This window comes from Mastomys coucha, unplaced genomic scaffold (assembly GCF_008632895.1).
Source record: "Mastomys coucha isolate ucsf_1 unplaced genomic scaffold, UCSF_Mcou_1 pScaffold7, whole genome shotgun sequence".
Taxonomy (NCBI): Eukaryota; Metazoa; Chordata; class Mammalia; order Rodentia; family Muridae; genus Mastomys; species Mastomys coucha.
The window spans coordinates 91905289-91921064 of record NW_022196913.1 but is presented as its reverse complement, the minus strand read 5'-3'; the positions used below and the strand labels follow the sequence as shown (position 1 = coordinate 91921064).

Below are 15776 nucleotides of genomic sequence, written 5' to 3'. Positions count from 1 at the left end.
TTTTTGGAGGGGAAACTGGGAATGGAGAAATTTACATGTAAATAAAGAAAATATCTAAAAGAAAAACATTACTGGTGGATAGATACGAGCATTCTTTTGAAAACCTGGGAAATGGGGTTTCTACCTGCCAGGAAGAGCCAGTTCTCTTACTTCCCCTTACCTTGACAAATGAGGAATCTAGCTCCCTGGTAGCACATACCTGTAACATATATCAAAGCCCCATGATACCCCCACCCTAGGTATACCCTGTTCAGTCTCCTTGCCTTGACATGAGGTGAGATTTAAGTATATCATGTGACTATTGTGATAGTTATGTTGCAAGACATAGGAGAAAAGGAGCAGCCAGGAAGTGCTCTCCAATGGAAGAACACTGATAAGATATTTCACTACAGCAAATTACATGGTGGGCAGGTGTGTGGTGGGACATGGGATTACAGATTTAGGCCAAAGTTAACCCATCAGAACCTCTTCAAAAATATTGAATGTAGCCCATAAGCCCAAGAACTGTAGACAGTGAAGAATCTTATGTAAAACATGTGACAAAATCAAGTGTCATTTTCAAACTATTTATCATGTTGGGAAGTAGGAAGCTCACATTAGTTCAGTCTACCCTAACAAATCAGAAGCTTGGTAACTTAGAGCAACACAGGTGTGTTGTACATTTTGGGGTTTCAGAATACTGAACTGTATTTCTCTGAGCTATCCAAACCATAAAGAGGTCATACAATACTTTAACAGGGTAGATATTTCTAGAGCCCTTGTGTGATACTTAACATAGCCAAGACAGCCCTAACCTGAAGCATCCTGTATCCTAACAAAAAGCAAAACTGTATACTTTTAATTTCTGTTCTGACTAGTATTCCTTCCTGCCCTCCATAGTTACCTGCTCTCTTTATACCTGGCAAGGCTTTACCTATGCTTTTGCTACTTCAGTTCCCAAGAGGTAGCCATGACAGTTTTCACACACACCCCCAAAGACTGACTATTCTAGCTCCACCCAAGAGGAAACTATGTGGCAATTTCATATTTCCAATAAACCCTCTTTCCACCCATGGGTTGACCTATTTCTGTGGTTTCATTGGACCCTTGCTTAAATCTGATGTCAGTACCCAAAATCTACCCAGGGACTGATGCTTGGGTCATCTCACACCTGCAGATGTAAATCCCTTTCATATGCTCCCTTGTGATGGAATCCACATGGATTCAGCCACAGCTCCATGGTCTCCATGCACACATCCCAGCAGGAGACCATGCTTTTGCCACTATATCTTTTGTATAGTTTGTATTTTTTTTCTCCCATAAGAGATCTATAGACAAAATAAATCTAAAGAACTAGAAAGTTGAATTTCTAACCACTTATACCATTACTCCAGAAAATGCACACATTTAATCCTTAAATAAGCCATCCTCTGGCTTCCTTTTTGTATCCTAAGAAGGGCTAAAATCATGATGGCTTGGCAGTTTCTGCTGTGAGAGGCAATGATGCTGAGAGTCAATTGGTCCCTTGGGTTAACCTGGCATTGGGGTCAGGAACTGCCAGTACTTTTGTTTCCTAGTCCTTTAAATAGCTCCTCGTACATACTAAGTTTTGTGACAGTAAAGATAATTGAAATAATTATCATTTAGACTCCAGGAAGCCCATTCTGTTCAAGCCTTAGGCTTAAAAAGCCTTGACTTTTTCATCCTTTGATGCAATGTTAAGAGAGTTGACTCTGACTGCAGTCTTGCTCCCTAGGTGGAGGTGCAGAGGTGACTTCCAAGTCAAATGGGAGGACAAGTCTTATCAAACTTTTTTTGTTAGCTTTAAAAAAAATTACATACAAAATGAGCAGATTTTATTATGGTGTTTTCAAAAACTTTATTTCATTATTTCTTTTCCTCGCTCCCTTCTCCCCTCCTCTTCCTCCATCCCTTCTCCCATCTTCTTCCCCACCTCCTACTAGTCCCCCTTTTTTCTGAGTAGCCCCAATCTGCTTTCATGTAGTGTGGATTCCTTTTTTTCTTTCTTTTCTCTCTGTCTCCCCTCCTTTAAGGCCTCTTCTTAACCCTATACCCATCATAGTCCCCCATAAAGAAAAATAAAATTATGATTTTTTATAGGAAATGGATAAAATGGGAAACTTCATACTACTTAAAGTAATCCAGACTCAGAAGGAAGATAATTTTAACCTGGAAGTTCTATCCCAAACCATAAATGGCATATAATACTTTGAAAGGATATTTACACAGCACTTGTGTGATAGATACTCAACATATCCAAGACAACCCCTGACTTGAAGCATCCTATATCCCAACAAATACAAAAAAAAAAAAAAGTATACTTTTAATTTCTTCAAGATTTGTAAAAATTGTCCCAAGACCTAGGATACATATTCCCTGAGGCCAGAACAGTAACACTAACAATAATCACTATCATTTGTTTTATTTATTATGTGTCCACCCTGTTCTAAGCCCTCTATTTGCTTTGTAACTTATCCTTACTAAACTCTGTGAGATTGGAGCTGTTGCTTCCATATTTTAGATGAAGAACCTAAAGCATAAAATTGTTAAGTGATTTTAACCAAATTTCTCAGGCTGAGAGCTGGTAAAATGGGCAGTGCTACTGATACCCTCTGCAGTGTTCTGATACCATTGTGTATCATGTCACTTCTGCTCTTACAATCAGCTACACCAGCATTATGATAGTCCATCATCACTTTGTGTTTCACACCAGAGCTTCAGCTTGAAACACAATATAAACAATCCCCATTCTAGTTAGTTGTAGAACCTAATATGAGATATTAAGTTTTTTCAGGCCATCATATTACAGAACTGCAGACAGAGTGGGTTACACAACAAGCATGTTTTCTCTCCATTTTAGAGCGCACTGATCCTAGACTCAGATATTGGCAAGATGGGTTTCTTTTTATGACCCTCTCCTTGGCTTATAGAGGGCTGATGATGTCTCCCTGTGTTTCCAGATATCCCTCCCTCTGTTTGAAATGTTTGTGCTAATCTCCTTTTCTTATAAGAACAACATTCTCATTGGGTCAGAGCCCATGCTAATTAATTCAGTTTATAGAGATCTATGTGAGTGCAGGTGATTGTTAGAGCTAGAGAAGTGTTCTGAGTGATCAAGGCAAACCTGATTTAAGGTATTGTCAATTAGGTTCAGTAGTGGATTGAATGTGAAGGTTGGAGGAGAATCAAAAATTAGTCAGGGTCAGGAAAAGTGCCTCAACAGATAAAGATGTCTGCCACCAAGCCAGAAGATCTTAGTTTGGTAGCGAAACCCCAGGTGGAAGGAAAGGACCAACTCTGACTGTGGTAGACTTTCATCCTTTAAAAATACAAATAAATAAAATAAATATAAATAAGTATTTTTTTAATTAAGAGAATCTAGAGCAAAAGAGTAACTTCAAATTGCTTGCTGCACTAGCATGAAGGCATGACTTTAGTAGGTGCAGCACAAATAGAAGTCAGAAGCCGGACTTAGCAGTGTATCCTTATATGTCCAGCACAGGAGTGAAGAAAGAAAGACAGGTAGAATGATTAAGCTCACTGGCCAACCTATCGACCTAAATTGGCATATTCTACGTCAATTGAGAAAGCCTGTTTTTAAAAATAACATGGGCAGCAATGAAGGAAGATACCTAGTGTTCTATTGCCACCATTTGAACACACACACACACACACACACACACACACACACACACACACGCACACGCACACACACACATGAACATGCACACACATGCACACACACATGAACAAATATGACACATACACACAAGTTAGACCAGGTAAATACCATTAGTCCTCACAATAGTGATGGAGCCAGTAGTATGCAGAAGGCTAGGAAGAGAAACATCAGACAATGGTTTGGCCCAGAATTGAGAATGTTGACTTGTGAAATCCTTGGAAATAGCCAGTGAAATGTATAAGGTGTCTAAGAATGGAGCACCAATAGGAGGCAGGCAGTGAGAGAGTTTGCTTTGGAACCATCAGAACATAGGTTTCTAGGATGCTGGAGACAGGTTGTGCAGTCATGTGCCTGTTCAGCCTTTCTTCCCTTCACTCTCCTTCACTTCTGTTGCCTGTGAGATCTGAGGGTTTATATTCCTAGAGCCCTTTCTTCTCTGAGCTTCTATGCATCATTTTTCCAACTCAGATGACTCTTCTGAAGAAAAAAAATTGAAATGAATGTCCGAGCAATCTTGAGGTAGACAAGAAATTATGCAGAGAGGGGAATAATGGGGACAATTATTATGAGGACAGGTTGTGTCCTGCTTTGCTCCTTGCTTGTCCCCCATAAGCTGCACAGTTCTGTCAACACTGGGGTAGATAACCCCTAGAAAAGTGGCTCAAAACATAGAGTCTTTAGCATCAAAGACTCTATCTCAGTTATTAACCCAACTCTATTCTTTCCCATATAACAATAAGTAAATAAAATATCCATACAAATGCAAGTTTTATCTGCTGCAAAATGAGAACAAAAATCCCTGTTCATAGATTCTCTATGAGGATTAAAACGGATTATTTTTGCAAAGTGATTATGCCCATATCTAATTAAATGGTCTATAGCAAGTGGATCTACCTAAAAGAATCTGTTCATTCTAGAGATTACTGCAGAGATAAGATACACCACTTACAAGTCCATTATAGTACAGTCAAGTGCTGGAGTTTTGTTACAATTCACAGTTGACACAAGCTGAGGAGTTAAGCGGGTATGGTACAGGATGTATAACTTCATCTCATCCAGTAAATTGCTTCAGACACAGGCCAGTTTCTTTGTCAACAAGAATCACAGTCAAAGGTGTCCCAATATCTAATGACAACTTTTCATTGTTTACAAATGAAGCCAGAGACTGGAATAGATGTTTCAGTATATTCCAGCACATTGGAGGATCTTTCTGATAGTTTTCCTTTCACAAGATTGGAGCTTATTGACAGATATCTTACAATAATTAGGATAAATTCTTTTCTGACTACATGAAAACATTTTTTCATGTCACAGAACTTTCTTCCACATGTTATCCTAGACTAGAAGAATCCTCACTCCCATTATCTCCACACTGTCCAGTCTGTACCTTTGTTAGAGTCGTTTCATGGTGGTTTGTGTTCTAGGGATCTACTGAGAGGTATTCATGCTTACTCAACTCAGACAGTATTTTTATTAAGTATGTCCTTTATGCCCGGCACTATTTGAGTCATAATGAAGAACATAGGCTCCTTTTCTTATTGTTGTTGTTGCTGTTTCTTGATTCTGCAAGTGTGATGTGACTTGAGAACAAGATTAAAGTTGAGATATTAATTCTGAGTTGTAATACATGTACATGTTATGCTAGAATGTCTCAGTCTAATAGGATGTCCTGAATTGGTAGGAATGTTCTAGATGTACAATGGTTAGTGCAGTAGCCACCAGCTATATGAGATGGTTGAAGATGAAGGTATAAGTAACCTAAGGAATGAGATTTGTAATATTAGTTAACTTACATTTAATCACATGTGACTAATACCAACTGCACTACATGGCACAGCTCCATTCCTCAAGAGAGATGGATATGGTCTTTATGATTTCAGGAGTGTAGTAGGGCTTCAGTCTGAGTTTAGAAATTAAATTCTTAAGGACAACTCTGTATAATGCTGTATAATGCTAAAACTTAAACAATGGCTATGAAACAGGGAAGCATGTCATTTATGAAGAACACAGAGGGAAGCAGATGGTTATCCAATGCCAACTAGTCAACACTGAGAGCATGGATATACAAGTAACATTAAGACTGAACAAATTGTGTTTAAATTTTAGGGCTCTCTCTTCTGTCTCTGTCTCTCTCTCTGTCTCTCTTTGTCTGTCTGTCTGTCTTTGTCTCTCTGAGTGTGTGTGTGTGTGTGTGTGTGTGTGTGTGTGTGTGTATGTATGTGTGTTACTTAGGAATAACAATTGAAAAAAAGAGCCCATAAATGTTATAAAGAGCAAGGATCTACATTGGAAGTACTGAAGAGAGGAAAAAAATGGGGAAATGATGCAATTATGATTCAAAATTAAAAAATATTAAACAAAGGTAAAATGCATAAGGAAGAAATCAAAGGAAATGAGAAACTTTTTAAAAATATTTAAGAAAAAATTTAAAATATATCCTATTATATTTCACAAGATTTATATAAGTATTTTATCTGCATCAATCATATAATTATTTGCAGTGGGATTGTGGAATACTATTGAATTTTTATAGTTTTATAAATAAATAACTCCACAGACCTATAACATGTACCATGCAAGCATTTCATTGTAATTTTCAGTAGAATAAAATGAGAATCTAAAGAGAATTCAGAGACAATTATTGAATAGATTGAAGAAATTCACCTGAGTTTCCGACACATCTGGGAGACTAATAACAGCAAAAAAGTTGAGGCATAAAGGGATGGGCAGTGTTAGATTGCGTCCAGAAAGAGTTGAAGCCACCGGGAGTAGGCCTGCTGTTCAAAGGAGAGGAACTAGTCTAGAAAGCCAGCAGTGAAATAGGCTACTGCCAATGCATTTTCTCTATCCAGAGATCTCCAGAGGCTGGACGGCAAAGAGCCCCTGCTGGCACATAGCCTGACAGTGAATACGAGAATAGAAATACTCCATGGGTAAAAGGAATGGGAATAATGTGTACTTTTTAGTGGAAGGCAGTGAAGAAGCATAGAGATAATCCGTGCTGACGTCAAAAGGTATCCTAAACCAGGCAGCTTAAATGGTAAAATCATTTCTCATAGTTTTGGAGGTGAGGAGGCCTGTGATCTAGGTGTCTGGAGGTTCAGTTTCTATGAGTACCTTCTGCCTGGGTTTTAAACTTCACCATCCTTCTGCATCCTCACATGGATGCTAGAGAACCAAACTGAGATCCTCATGATTATTTATCAAACACTCTACTGGCTGAGCCATCTCCCCAACCCTAAAGATGATGTATTTAATTCCCGTGTTATCAGATTTTCTTAAACAATGCAACTCTTGTTATAAAGAACCTGAAACAGTGTTCCTGATATTGTTCTGTCTGAGGTGCTGCATGACCTAGAAACAGGCATGTACTAAGTTCCTATCCATCAGTCACTTGCTAGCTCTTTACTTAGCCTCAGTTTCATTGTGAGCCCATTCAGCAGTGACTAGGTGCCTGAGCTTGATGACTTAGTAACTTCAAATAGGATGAGTCCATAAAAATGGTCTTTTTAAAAAAATATTCCACTGAGAAACTCTCAGGTCCTGGAGAATGGCCTGACTTCCTATTGATAATTTTATTGCTTCAATTATTTCCTCAATCAGGGTTGGTTAATTTAGATCCCCACCAACTCTTTTTTTCCATTGTCTAGTATATTTGGTCCCTGTTAAATATGAATCTTTGGCGGCACTTCCATTACTAAATTGACAATTGCCTAATGCTTTATTGGCATCTGTAGGAATGAAGCATATTTCTTAGTAACCGTGTAGGCAGTAGCCCTTTTTCCCCCCTGAGCCATCTAAGCATAGCCAGTGTTTTGTGTTCTTGTAATCTTAATCTTAAAAACAGCAATCCATCTGTTTCATTGTTTTATTCTTTCCTAATAGAAAGAAATTTCCCCCTACTGTCTTACTGATCTACAGTCAGCCAACTCTGATGGGCTCTTGTAAATGGAATTAACTCCAGTGATGTGATGGCTTTTCATATTAGTTATCATTTCAGTAAATCCATTCACTCTCCCTGGCTTGCTTTTTAACCTCCAGCTGTTACCCAATTATTAGCTCTTGGATGACTGCTTCAGCAGCATTACTGTAGTACTTGCTTGTCGTAGATATTAATAATAATCATCAGTTTATAAATGTGCAGAGTGTTAAACACACATAAGGATTATTGTTGATAAGCCTAACTGTAATCAGAGTTTTCCACTGGGTGAGTTAGGATGCTTGTGGTGGCAAAGAATAGAAATCAAGTCAAGGTGGCTTCAGCAAAGCAAAGAGGCACTGTGGGGTTGTCTCATTACATATTGGGAGGAGTTCCTTGACGAGGTTTTGGAATACAGAGGCAGCTGAGTCTCAGGATAAATTAGAAATGTGAACTGGAAAATCAGAAAGAATCTGAAGAATCCTCAGATGCTGGTTAGTAGTATAGCATGCCCCTTAGAACAAGAGGCCCAGGCTCCATCCGTCTCCGTAGTACAACAGCGATGGCCAACTGTCTGAAGTCTTTTCTTTCTGATGGTTTTGTCCTCCAGTTTTCTTCTTACTTTTGTTTGTTTAATAGTTTGTTTAACATTTATTTGTTTTTTCAGTACAAGGAATTATACCCAGCCTTTCATGTCTGCTAGGCAAGAGCTTTATGCCTTAATTCTACAGATTTGATTTTGCTTCTCATTTCATTCACAGAGAAACTGATGGTTTCCACTCTCTTCAAGATTTCATAGGTATAGCTAGACCCAACAGAACCCTTTTCTGGGTTCTCTTGGTTTCCTAATTTTCTACTTCCAAATATGTCCTGACTTCCTATCCCAATTCCAGAATACTGGAATTCACATTGTTGTAAAACACAACTAATTTGAGTACCACTCTTGCTAGTCATCTACATCCAATGGCCAAACACCGACCTTCTCATATTTAATGAGACTGACATCCTAGAAGATGTTTTGAAGTAGCCATAGTAACAATTAGCTTTTCTATATAGGGCTCAAATAAGGACATGTGTTTGTGCACATTGTATATATTTGTTAAACATTTACTAAAATTAAGTAAATCCTGTCGTTTGGTTGTCAAATCAGTCTTTAAGTACACCTTGGTCTTAATTAGGCTCTGTGGTAGGCACTTGAATATATGCACTTCATACTTTTAAATTATTTCCTTTTCACAGCATACATTTGTGAAGTGGCTTCTTCTGTAATTCCTTTTGAATAGACAAGAAATGAATGATCCAAGAATCTGAAATAAAATAGTCAAAGTCACACAGTAAGAAATGTATTAGAGAAAGAAGATGCTGACTGTAGATCTCTCTAGCCACATAACCCTTATCTTCATTGATGTGGTATTTGAGCTCTGTTGTCTTGGCTTCCTCAGACTGTTCTGTTTATTCTCTGAAGGATAGAAGGAACATTCCCCTACACACGTTAGCACTGGAATACACTGGCAAATGGGTAAGGTAGCACAAGCCACATTATCCCAATGGTAGATATCATAACTAAGACAGCTGGAGAAGAGGCTCTACCACTTCCTCATTGAGCGACCTTGGGAGGTTTCCTTTCTGTATGTCTGGAAAGTACAGAACAAATAGCCCTACCTTCCAGTGGCTCCGTGGAGGAAAAGTTGATATATGTTGAAGTCCTGAAAGCATATTCAGAAAAAAGGCTAAGGACCCTTCAACAGTAAGGGCTCTTACGACAGAATACTATATATGTAAAGGACACAGGATAGGTATTTATACATCCAGTGCTGCTAGATATGGAACAAGCATTGGCCACTTCAAGTAAAATCCTGAGGAAAGGCCCCTCTCTTACTATCACAGTTGCCAAGTGTGTGCTGTGCACAATACTTTTGGTGCTCTATTAGTTAGAAATGTAAAGGCAGCACTGTGACAATATGTGGAATGTTCTAGATCCTGATTCCACAAGACAGATGGAACCTAGGAAAACGACTATAAGGCAATACCTAACAATGGTTATATCCATGAAAATTCTAGGGTTGTATCAAGAGACAGAAAACTAAGTTCTTGCAGCCCCTTAGGACGAACAACAATATGAACTAGTACCCGAGCTCCTAGGAACTAAAACACCAACCAAAGAATATACATAGTGGGACTCATGGCTCCAGCAGCATATATAGCAGAAGATGGCCTAATCAGTCATCAATGGAAGGAGAGGCTCTTGATCCTGCCAAGGTTCTATGCCCCAGTGTAGGGAAATGTCAGGGCCAGGAAGAGGATAGGGTGGGTTGGTTATTTTTCTTTTTTTCTTTTTTTTCAGAGGGGAAACCAGGAAAGGAGATATCATATACATGTAAATAAAGAAGATATCTAATAAAAATAAATAAATTTTTAAAAAGGAAAAAAAAAAGAAATGCTTTATTCCAGCAGCTTTTATCATGCCCTGTGCCCCAAAGGCTCTCTATTTTCACACCCATAGCACACACTACAAAGCAAGCCACTGTCCTTCTCTTCCAAGATGACACTGCTGACTCGTCATATATCTTAATGAAGAATTGTTCAGTTTTCTAGAACATTCTTCAGCTGGATTTAGCCTGCAAAGGTATAAAGCCAAAGTACCAATGCATATTAAAAATTGACTTTTCCCCGTGGCAGCTTGTCGTTTTTCAATTTGGCATCTTTCCTTGTTCTTTTCTTCACCATGTAAATCTGTGTGCGAGTTGATTCATAGGGGATTTTCTTGTGAGGTGCCTTGCTTCAAGCATATGGCTAAAATTGCCAGGTTTAACTGAAGGCTGTTTAGAGTCTTGCTCTGTTTACAGTCTAAAGCAGATCACTTCTGTTCTTGGCCTCAGGCCTAGATGCCCAGGAAATTAATGGTGCCTCTTGGCCTGTGACAGCCTGTTTACATCCTGGAGTTGGTCCCTGGTTTTTACTGGCTTTGAGTGTCCGATCTTCCTTAGACCTGCTTCCAATTCTATCTGGCATTCCTCAGGGCCACTCTCCTCTGACCAACCCATCCATACTCTCTGAAGTCATAATGGCTTGTTTTGTATGCCTTCCCATGACTGATGGCATAGAATAATGCATCATGTATACTTGACTTGAGCTAAAAAGAACTTGATTCACTCTGTGTGTGTGTGTGTGTGTGTGTGTGTGTGTGTGAAGGCCAGAGGAAGATGTCAATCATTTTTTGAGGCTAGGTATCTAATCACTGCTCCTCATAGTTGAATGGCAAGGGCTTTATCCCCTGAGCCATCTCTCTAATCCTTTCTATTCACTTTTTTAAAAAGACTAAGTATATTTATAGCCAGTACTATACGTACTGTTTTCAGTTCTTACAGGTAGGGAAATGGAGGCACACCAGAGTTAAGAAACTTGTCATATATCTGGTGACTGACAGAGTCAGAAAAGGAGGAACTCAGCCATGCAAAGACAGGGCCTGCTCTCTTGACTTCCTTGCTCTGTTGCTTAGCATTACCTACAAGTTGCCCACACCAACCTTTTGTTTGAGTCAATGAGTTGTATAAAAAGCTGTTTACACACAGGGAGAGCTACCTATGTTCTGGCTGTTATTAGCATATTTAATGAAAGGCAAAGACTAAGGACATAAAAGTAATAGAAGTCCATATATCATGCCTGGGATTTGCCAAATTGTGCTGGTATACAACAGACTGCAGTAAGTTTTTTGTTTTTGTTTTTGTTTTTAACAAAATGACCACGGGCAAACAGGTTGGTAAAATATTAGTTAATTGAAAACTAATATTCTTTTATGCTATTGAATTTCTCCAAGCCTTTAGTATCCTATTGTAAATTAATGCCCTCAAAAATGGCCATACCATTCAGGGTTTTGTCACATAGACCCCACTATTTTCTATCAGATATCAAGCAGGAAAAGCTACCACTGCAGACTGGGATACTTCCATAGACTGTTTTTTTTTTTTTGGTTGGTTGGTTGGTTGGTTGCTTGCTTGCTTGCTTGCTTGCTTGCTTGGATTGCCAGGATGGTCCTCTCTGGTATCTGGAAATTTGGGATTCAGGAGAGGTTCCACTAAGTCCCTAGCCAAGTACTCATGATGTTAAAACTGCTTAGACACAGAAATATTTCCCTTGCTAAATTTCTGCTTTCCTTCTCGGAGGCTGTACGTTGGATCATACCAGGTAGACAACAAGATAAACCCCAAGCATAGTCTTAGATTATTCAGCTTCTAATGAACATGTCTAGTAAACATTTCATATGTGTTATCACAGATCACTGTTGGAATAATTCTGCTTGATTCTCCTGGCAAAAGACTCTTGAAGATTGGAGCCTAGTTTATTCCAGATGCCACACCATGTGTTTTTCTACTTTCTGATTTGATTTTGTTTCGTCTTGTTGGAATAAGTCTTAGATATGAGTCCAAAACTGTGCAGAATCCTGTAAGTCATCCTAGGAAATTCTAAAGTCTCTGGAACTTGTCACATTCAAAAAGTCCTCCTCACAGTGCCTTTTGGAATTTCATAGAACTTTGAGATTTTATGCTATTTTACTATGTGAAGCAATGATTACCTCTGTTCAGTCCTTTGGGTGCAAGCAGACACCACCCCACACTGCTGCTCTGATCATTTTGTGAAAAGATGTTAGTTCGTTTACAAGTAATCAAAGCCAACTGTAGTAACTTTATTGTCCTATAGGAACAGTGGGATGGAAAAGAGAAAGGTAGAATTAACATCCTCAAGCTATAAGAATCTTTACATCCTTCCGTTCTTAGACTTAACTCTTTGTTCCAAACTAAAAGCACCAAATTTTATATATACATTATTAATTGTATAAAATGTACTAAAATCATATATGTGTACACTGTTGATATATCTAATGAGAAAATCCCACTAAAGAGAATACATGCCACTCTGAGTCTCATATCTACCTCAGTAAGTAGGATTTCCTTGAGTTCATTTGATAGCATATACAACTGTATCAGGGCCTCCTGAGAGCAAGTAGGCTGCTGTGGTGCATGAAAAAAAACAAGCAGAGATGGTAATTAGTCCCAGCATGTGCTGCTCCAAGCACCTTTCCTGGTACTTCTCATCCACATTTTTCTTGGTGGGCTTGTCTTGTTTTGTGTGTGTGTGGGGGGGGGGGGGGGGGGGGGGATGTTTCTCTGATGCCAAAAGTTTTACTTGTATATCCTCTATCCTTGGAGAAATGTTTTGTCTCTCCTGTAACCTAGGCTGCTTCCTTTGAATGTCTAAACCAGCTAACTCTTTTCCATTTACCTTGTTTTTAGGACCCTTGTTGACCAATTTCTTGATAATGGGTCTTGAACCACCTGCTTCGTCTGACACCTTGCCTAGCTGACTGGTTGGGCATATAATCCTTGGTCTCTCATTACCTGTGCCTCTTGCCTCCTATGTTTTTGTTTCTTCCTCAACTTTGTTTTCTTTGACCTCTCCATTTCAATCCAGGTTTTGTTCTAGGCTTAGTGAAGCTGCCCTTCTGCTCTATCATATCTTTGACATGTTCCTGGGCTTTGGATTTCCACTGACTATCTCTGTGAATATGCCTGGAATCTCAACACTTTAGTTATACCTAACACACAGTGAATGAACTTCTACTGAAACCCAGTCATTGTACTTAACAACAGCGATGCAAGAAAGCACAAAACAAAGCCTGTGCTTCTGAAGAGCTTACTGTCTTATTTGGCCGTGATACATGATGTTATTTGTGGTCTCCTATTAGTTAACTGACTACTCATTTGTTCTAGTGAAATTCTCTGAGGAGGGGAAAAGTGCTGAATGACCAGTAGTGAATAAAGATGAACAAGTCACATAAAAATCCAAAAGGTTTCCCCTTTCTACAGTCCAGTAACCTTGGCCTCATCTATAAGATCAGACTAGTAACATCTGACCCTCTTTGGACTGGCTCACACAGTGCTAATAAAATACCCAACACTAGGCCAAGCATAGCCTCATCACATCAGTAAATAGTAGCCATAGTTCTCAACTAAGTCATCCAGTGTTTATGATTCCATTTTCCAGGAATTTTGGCAACACTAGGAGACTATTATTGGTGGGAAGATCCCAGCATTGTACTGTCAGCCTTCCCCCATAATGTCCATCCTGAGCAGGATGGGAGGAGATGAAAGAATGGAGCTGTGAGTCACAAAGTCAACAGTGCATTAGAGACTCACCAGGCTTCCTCTGCATAGAGACATGGATTTCTACATCCATTTTTGGTTTTAATGTTGCTATTAAATGTTTGCTTCATTTCCTAGCAGTCGCAAGATGTAGAATAGAGTTCAGAAAGAAGGAATTTCCTTGTAATGTCCACTTACTGTACTGTGTGTCAGGTGTGATATACATATATGTTTCCAAATTTACAATATCCCTACAAAGAGTTTCTTTTTTTTCCTAGTTTTTCAAGTCAGGGTTTCTCTGTGTAGCCCTGGCTGTCCTGGAACTCACTCTGTAGACCAGGCTGGCCTCGAAATCACAAATCCACCTTTCTCTGTTTCCCCAAGTACTGGATATAAAGGCAAGTGCCACCACTGCCTGGCTCCAAAGAGTTTCTTATTCCTGCTTTCAGATTAAAAAGCCAAGACCTCAAGACCATAGGTAAGTTGATCAAAATTGCATAGCTAATCAAAGGAGATCTAGATCTGTTGTCCTTTATAGTAAATGCTCCTCAGTAAATCAATGATTAGCTTATTCTGTCTACATTTCCCCTACTACACAAGCCACTCTCAGGCAGCCCAAGGAGCCTCCAGTGAAGAAATAAATTCACAGCAATCTTGCTCTTCCATTGTCCTAATACTTTTTAAGGCTGGGTCTTAGATGAATCAGTAGAAGTGCTTGTCATAAAATTTAAAGAGGTCTTCCAGAGTTCACGCAGGTGCACACCCACAATATTGCTAATTCTAATCTCAGTCCAGTCCCTCCTGCCAAATCCCCTAGAGGCAATTACACATGGTGTCTATCACTATGGTAACCAGGACAGGCCTGAGACTGTCTAGAGACACTTTGACATTCTTACCCTTTTGAGTCCATGTTGCTATTTCTGGATACCTCCTGCCCTAAAACTCTTTCCCCTCCTCTAGAAGTATATTTTATAACCATTTTCATAATACAGCTGCACATACAGGAAGAAAAGTGATCATGAAGTGGTCTATTTGCTAACTGCCTTCTGTTGTAATTGGCTAAGATGCTGAAGATTGTGAGACCAAGATTTAGTGGGAAAAATTTTTGCTCTGAGTGACAAGCGAGTCTGCCTCTGACACAGGATGCAAGGAATTTCTCTAGCCATTGTTGAGTCTCATGTCAAGCCTCCTTATCACACAGAAGAGGAAACAGATTTGAACAGAGAAAATGAGTGAGTGTATAACCTCACTTAGCTACTTCATGCAGCATTGGGAGTACAAAGTCCATTTCTGCACTTAGCACCTTTCCATGCTAAGTCAGGGAAATGGAGTCTACCATACATAGGCTTCTCTTGATTCTATTATAACCCTAATCAATAGCTGTTTAGAAAGGCAGGTAGTACCCTTATTGTCTCTGCTCAATTTCACTTTCTTTTTGAAAAGCTTTTATTGGCCTGTTTTATGCTAATCATGATAAAATAACTGAAGTAACTAACCTATAAAAAGAAATGTGCTATTACGCTTAAACAAGATATTCAAATCAAAGATCAGGTGACCTAATGGCTACTCTGTAAAGGTGGCATCATCAGATCAATAAATCAAAACAACTGGTCATATCATAAGCCAGAAAGCACAGAAAGAGAATTGAGCCAGGATCCCCCTGTCACCTCTGTGTGTACACTGCCAGTGACCAAGGACCTGGACCCAACCTATTATATATCTACCTATTCCCTACCTCCCAAAGGTAGGGACCTCCAAAAGGGTCAACCATATTCTAAAAGTTCTACTCTGGGAACAAGCCTGTAACATAGAACTGTATAGAATATTGATCCAAATCATATACTTCCCTTGCAGTAGATAGAGTATGAACCCTTTATTTCATGGACCACTTACTTTAAACTTATCTACCATATCAATCCAAATTATGGAGTTTTAAACTATTTCCTAGTCCTTCTGAATAGGGATGTGGTTTTCTCTTGAGTTTAAGAACTACTCCTATAGATTTGAGGCTTCTTATATCCATGATTTCTTATTT

General features: G+C 39.1%; 1 protein-coding gene and 1 long non-coding RNA gene across 7 annotated transcripts in view; one reads left to right on the top strand and one right to left on the bottom strand.

Moving 5' to 3' along the window:
- Positions 1 to 15776, top strand: part of Samd12 (sterile alpha motif domain containing 12) — a 451523-nt gene that overhangs the window by 271176 nt on the left and 164571 nt on the right. The gene's annotated exons all lie outside the window — the stretch shown is intronic.
- Positions 7537 to 9555, bottom strand: LOC116081435. Its single transcript, XR_004114885.1, has 2 exons — positions 9264 to 9555; positions 7537 to 8908 (listed from the first exon to the last, which is right to left on the bottom strand). It is a non-coding gene; the product is annotated as an uncharacterized LOC116081435 (long non-coding RNA).